The sequence below is a fragment of the Mus musculus genome, chromosome 7, assembly GCF_000001635.26.
Source record: "Mus musculus strain C57BL/6J chromosome 7, GRCm38.p6 C57BL/6J".
Classification (NCBI taxonomy): Eukaryota; Metazoa; Chordata; class Mammalia; order Rodentia; family Muridae; genus Mus; species Mus musculus.
The window spans coordinates 81,737,635-81,744,732 of NC_000073.6; the positions used below are offsets into that span (position 1 = coordinate 81,737,635).

General features: G+C 42.3%; 1 pseudogene; it reads left to right on the top strand.

Annotated features, from left to right (window-relative positions):
* Positions 4,722–6,625, top strand: Gm18806 (predicted gene, 18806; annotated as a pseudogene).

A 7,098-nucleotide genomic window follows, 5' to 3' on the forward strand; every position in this document is an offset into this window, starting at 1 on the left:
CACGAACTCTATGATGCAGGTATGTGCCCACATATGACTGACAAAGAAATAATAGGTTTTTAAGGAAAGAAAGAAAAGAAAGTTCTTGAGCTTCCAGGCTACCTTGTCTGGCTCTACTTACAGCAGTGTGTCAGAGAGCACTACACAGGGTTTGAAGACATTGTCACTCTTTTATCTATCTATCTATCTATCTATCTATCTATCTATCTATCTATCTATCCATCCATCCATCCATCCATCCATCTATCAGGGTCTCTCTACTGAGCCTGGACCATTCTGGAACTTACTATGTTGACCTTGAACTCAGAGATCAACCTGCCTCTGCCTCTTGAATGCTGAGATTAAAGGTGTGCTCCATCATCCCACACCCAAAAGTGTCACTCTCGAAAGGACTTGTGTTGAGAGAAAGGCACCAAGTACCTTGTAAATGCCCCTCTTCTATTTAGAGAAATTGATGCCTAGGAATTTCATTAAATTCATTCTTTTTAATAGCTGAGTAGTACTCCATTGTGTACATGTACCACATTTTCTGTATCCATTCTTCTGTTGAGGGGCATCTGGGTTCTTTCCAGCTTCTGGCTATTATAAATAAGGCTGCTATGAACATAGTGGAGCATGTGTCCGGCGCTTGTGTCTCTAGCTGCATATGTATCAGAAGATGGCCTAGTCGGCCATCAGTGGAAAGAGAGGCCCATTAGTCGTGCAAACTTTATATGCCTCAGTATAGGGGAACACCAGGGCCAAGAAGTGGGAGTGGGTGGGGGAGGGTTTGGGGGACTTTTGGGATAGCACTGGAAATGTAAATGAAGAAAATACTTAATTAAAAAAAAAGAAATTGATGCCTTATGACTCCTGCCTGTCCAATAAGGGAACAAGTCCGCTTAGTTCCCATTTCACTATGGACTAGCAATATGATTGAGTTCTGCCTGCAAGATGTATCTTCAGGGGATTTATTTTCAATGCAACCAGTGTGATGGAAGAAGCAGCTTGTGGCTTTGCCCTTTGGCAGGAGGGCTACCCAAGCAGAGTCCCTGCCTCCAGTCCCTGCCATACAAGTGGACTATGGTAACAGAGTCTCTGCTGCTGTAGTCTTGAGGTGTTATTTGGGATTTGAGTGATATTTTGAAGGCACAGAGGACAGAATCGTTGAGCCTAAAGAAAATCAGAATTTTCATGGTGAGGAGTAACACTGTAAGACATCAACACATGGAGATGAGATGGTACCAACAGCAGGGATGATGTTAAGATGCACAATGACTACGTATAGTGCAGGTGTCACAGGCAGCAAGGAAACAAAGTTCAACACTGCTGTGGAGGGAGCCTTGGGGTCACTTCTCAGTGCAGCCGGGCTTCGCGATCAAATGCTGCCTGCTACAGAAACAAATTTACAGTTGGCTGTGAATGAAGCAGATAGTGAGTGTACTGATGAGGAGAGGACAGACGGACTTGGAGAGAGCCACAGGTGTTAGGGAAGAAAGGAACAGCTACAGGCTTCAGCAGCAGCTATCCCAGGAACTGGGAGCTCTGGGAGTCACATTGTTTAAAGGATTAATATGTAACTAAGTTTGAGGAAAGAGAGAAGAATGTGTTCACCTATTCATTCCTTATCACAGGAATTTTTTATAAATGAAATTGCAGGCTGATTTATGATAGCACCGAGCAGACTTACATATGAGAAAGAAATGTGACAAAGGTAAAAGCCACGTGTAAAATTATACAAAAAAAAGAAACAAAGTAATTTTTGCTATACAGAGGTCATTCGGAGACATGAAGATGTATACTTTTCTCCTAAGCATGGTTTATATTAGTTATCTTAAAAGTCTTGTTTGTGGTATCTTCAGAAAAACAACCTCACGCCTGTATTCAGCTTCTGAGAAAGGCAGTCTCCAGTCAGCAAGAGATAAGTCAGACTGAAGGGGATTACGGGGAGTCCTTTCCTTTTTCTGTGTCCTATTAACCTTTTCCCGTCTTCCTATCCTGTCGCATAAGGAATAACGAGTTGTTTGATGTGGTTTAAGATTTTTGAGCTGAGAAATCAAAGGGAGCAGAAAGCTCTTGAAGTACCGTAAGCCTGATCCATGTCCCCTTCACTGCATGTAGCCTTGAATGCGTTATACGAGCTCCTTGCCGTTAGTGTTATCTTTAAATGGTTGTTGTGTGCTTCTGCCTCGTTATACCTGCAGAAGCAAAATAGGTCAGCGGCAGCTCTCCAGAAGCGCTGTGTGAAATCTGACCAGGGTTCTCATCCTGGCGGTGCTGATCCAGAAAGGTGACCTCGATATCTGCCACTAATATTCCCATCTGCATGCAAAGGATATAGGTTTTGTAGAGCTGGGTTAAGTGATCTTCCTTGGATGAATTATCCAAGATATCCATTCAATGGAGGAAACCTCATATACGAAATAAAGACAAGATGCTCCAACAATAAGATTCATTGTCTTCGGCCACTTACAGCATCTGAAAATTGGACTAGCCCAGGACCTGAGCTAGTCTGTTTTGCATCGAGTCAAGATAAGACTTTAAAAAAAAAAAAAAGATAAGGCTTAAAGTTCTAGTAATTGTGTTGTCTTTTGTTAATTTCCTATTGCTATGATAAAACACCACAACCAAATGTAGCTGGGGAGAAAAAATTTTTATCTTATAACTCTCAGGCGACACTCCATCACTGAAGAAGTCACAGTGGGTACTCAAGAAAACGACTTAACGGCAGTAATGAAGCAGAGACCATGAAGGAATGCTGCTTACTGCCTTGCTCTCCTCGGCTTGCTCAGCCTGCTTTCTTGTACAACTCAGGAAGGACCCTAGTGCACCATTCATTAATCTAGAAAATGCACAGGACAAACTTATGAAGGCATTTTCTTAATTAAAATTCCCAATTCTCAGATATGTCTAGCTTTGCATTGAGTTGACAAAATCCAATCCTGTTGGTGGGAAAGGAAAATGCTACGAGGGAAAACATTACACTAGTTCCTCAAAACATTAACCAGTAACATTTCTCTACATAGCAAAAGGCATTCAAAAGGTGCCTTTCTCTCACCAGGTGTCCTTGCAGGAGGAACAACCTCTTCAAATTCTGTGTGCTGTTCTCTGATACCATGCTGTGAGGCCCAGGGTGGCATGGAGGCCCGAGAACTTTCTTCTCTCTCTTTCCTGTTTTTGTTTGTTTGATTGGTTGGTTAGATTTGTTTAAACAGGGTTTCTCTATGTAGCCCTGGCTGTCCTGGAACTCCCTCTGTAGATCAGGCTGGCCTCGAACTCAGAGAATCACCTGCCTCTGCCTCCCAATAAAGGCTGGCAATAAAGGCACATGCTGCTACCACTCAGCTTCTTTCCTGTTTTTTAAAACATTCATTCATTCATTCATTCATTTATCTATAATAAATTTACCATTTGACCCAGAATTTCCAAGTTTAGGTATAAGCCCATAAACTTTAATAGTAAGGACTCAAATGGTTACCTGTGTCTACATAACCTGCAGAGACAGCCCAAGTTAAGTAAAACATAGAAACATAGCATAAGCCCACAATGAAATGTTATTTAACTTTTAAAAAGGAAAGGTGTGCTGATACATGCTACAGTGTGAATGATTCTTAAAGAAATCATGTTGACATGAACTAAGACAGTCACCAAAAGGAAACTAAAAAATGAGTCCACTTAATAGAGATGCCAAGGATGGTCAGATTCATAGGAAGAGAAAACAGAATTCTGGTTGTAAAAGGTTAGGGAAAAAGGGAGATGGGAAGTTAGTGTTCCACTGGCACAGAGTTTCAATTCAGGAAGAAAGTAAAAAAGTTCTGAAAATGATGGTTGTACAATGTGAAATGTTTAATGTCACTGAACTGCGTGTAAGAATAGCTAAGGAGTTCAATTTTATGTATTATATTGCAAAGATGAATTCCTGAAACTCTATGGTAGCCTGCCTAAGACCTGCGCAAGATCAGGCCAATCAACATGACCAAGCACGAAGTTCATGACCTCATCTCAACTGAGGAGCTGTGGACAGCTGATGCCTTCTAGAGGAGGGAGAGTCAATGTCCTTTAAGAGGATTATCCAGGGGGCTGGTGAGATGACTCAGCAGTTAAGAGCACTGACTGCTCTTCCGGAGGTCCTGAGATCAAATCCCAGCAACCACATGGTGGCTCACAACCATCCATAATGAGATCTGAAGACAGCTACAGTGTACTTACATATAATAAGTAAAATAAAATAAAATTAAGTTTAAAAAAGAGGATTATCCAATGTTTTTGTGGATTGGCCACACTCCAGTCAACAGCCCCACCCCAGGAGTGTATGGGTGGCACCAGTTAGAGCCCATGAACATAAAGTGGGGACTCCGCTGGCTGGTGGATCTGGGACACATGCAGGAGGGAGCTGAGGTAGGAATGATTACAATACATTGTATGAAAATTTCAAATTCATAAAAATACTAAAACAGAATAAAACAAAGAGAGGTCTTTTAAAGATAAACAGAATATCTCTTAACAACCAGAAATGACCTGGTGGATCATTTTCATAGGATTTTCTATTTTACAATTTTGCTTTTTAAAAAAACCTAAAAACAAAACATATGGTAATTTAAATTCCATTGGGCAAGGAAATGGCTGCTTGTTGGTGGCAGGAGGCAGGGTAATGTAAGGGAAATGTGACAAGCCATTCTGGAATTTTCTGTTTAGCATGCCTTGTAAGAGGAATGAAAATGAACCTGGTTCCTACCCCACACAAAAATGATGACAGTCCTGAAAATATGGAGACAAGAAAACGAGTGAGCCCTCACTGTGCGTGACAACGGCTGGTTAAAGTCAGACGGACTTGGCAGAGAGGTGGTGGGGTTTTGGTTTCCTCGTAGAGGCCCCACGAAGGGGTAGCTAGAGCTCCTAAATTGAAATTGTGTTTACAGGAAAATCAGAGCTTCAGTCAGATGAGCCGCACCTCAGGGTAAATGAAGCTGCCATTTTCCACGTGGACTTCAAAGAGAATCTATTTTCAAGTTAACTGGTAATTTTGTGCCACTTTGTTAACATCAACCTGCTTGGATAATTACATCTGACGATTAAAAAAACTCCTTACCAAGCACCATTTGCTTGGAATTTATTGATCCATTTAGTATATTAGAAAGTCCTTGCTATAAGAAGGTTTGCTTTCAGAGGCAGATTATGAATTCAAGCAATCTTCAAAACAATTTGTAGAAAGAATTTATAATTCTTTATACAAGTTACAATAAGGACATCTTTCAGAAAGCTGTGCTCAGAATGGGAGTCTATATTCCTGAAAAAGATGCAGTTCTTGAATTAGAGGAAAATGCTACAAAGAGCCTCAGTAGCTGTGAGTGTTGTGATGTCCAAAGTGGTGTACTTACAGGGCTGGGCGAGCCTGTAATGCGTCTGACAGCAGCGGGAGATGGAGAGCCACCGGTGCAGAACCCGAGCAAAACACAGTTAGTCTGCGCCTCAGTCTGATCATCAGAAAACAACTGGCATCGTAGAGATGCTAACCACAATTCCAATGTCCACAAAGCCAAAATTCATGCATTCCCCCAAACAAACATCACACTATTGAAAGAGTCATCGCTTAATTACCTGAGTTCCTGGAGCTCAGGAAAAATCCACTGAAGTGAGGCAGCGAATCTAGCAGTGAGATCCCAACGCCGCCGCTAATCCCCCTCCGAAAGAAACGAAAAGGCTGTGTGTCACCAAAGCCATGATCTGTAATAGTGCTTTAGATGAATTCAGAAATGCAAAAGTTGATTCATATACGGCTGAGATAGCCTAGGTTAATGAAAATAACTCTGAAAGAAAGCATCTAATGTCAGAGGAAGAATTTCTAAGTCTTTTAATGCAACAAACTCCTTGTTTGTCCTTGTCAAAGGACGTAGCTATAAACCAGAAGCTCTGAGACAGTCTCTACCCAGAAGCTGGCAGGATGCTGAACCTTTCTTTGATCTATGGTGATCATTTACCTGGGGTCTTGGTTTGTTAGTTGGCATGTGTGTTTCTGATTTGGGAAGGGTGGGGGAGCAACAGGGTCTTATGTAGCTCAGGCTGGCCTCAAATTCACTCGATGGCAAAGGATGACTGGAACTTCTGACCCTCTTGCCTCCACTCTCCAACTTTTGGGATTATAGGCATGTGCCATAATGTCTGGCTAAAACTATGTTTACCTTTCTTGTTTATGTGCCAGAAAATAACCAACCAGTTATAGGTGGTGTCTCATCCATTGATGCTATGGTACCGATCATAATCATGACATATGTTGCAACAAACACGGCTGATTAAACCTGATAGTGAACATGCTGACGCCACCTAGAGCTTACTGCTGTCTAAAAGTTACAGCAGCACTAAGTGACGAAATGTTGATAAAGACATACTTGTCTAGCCTGCAATATGAGTCAAAATGGTTTCTGGGGCTCTTAAACAGAATCTAAAAGCTTTAACCAGAAACATTTGGTAGCATACTCTGTCACAAATATGAGACTCTGCAAAAAATCTAGTGCTATTTTTTATAGTACACACGTCAGACATACAAACTTCAGGGTTTTTAAAGACAATAACAAAAGCCAGCCTTCTCTTTACAACTAGAAGCAATTTTATTTGGCCTGCGGGGTTTAAACTCAGTCCTCCAGTTGAGTGGAACAGCGATTGACTATTTCAATCACTAACACATATAACAATGTCAAGAGAATGTGTCAGGCGTGGGCTCCCTCTCCTGGTTTGGGCCTGGTTAGGCCAGTCATTGGTTGGCCACTCCCACAAGCTCTGAGTCACCAATGCCTTAGCACAACTTGCAGGCAAGACAGGTTTTGGGTTGAAGGTTTTGTATGGGTTGAAGTGGTATGTCCCAGTCCCACCACTGGAATCCTTGCCTGGTTACAGAAGATGACCGCTTCAGGCTCCATGTTCTCCATTACTGTAAGGCCTCACTAGGGTCACCCTCAGAGGTTCCAGGGAGTTTCCTCTGCACTAGGTTTCCACATGACCCTCTAAGTGCCTCCCCATTCCAGGCTTCTCTCCCAGCTCTCTCTCTCCATCCCTCCCTTCCCAATCGGGTATCTGCTGTTCCTCCCCCCCCCCCCCCCCGTGCCACTGGAAAAAGTCTATCTC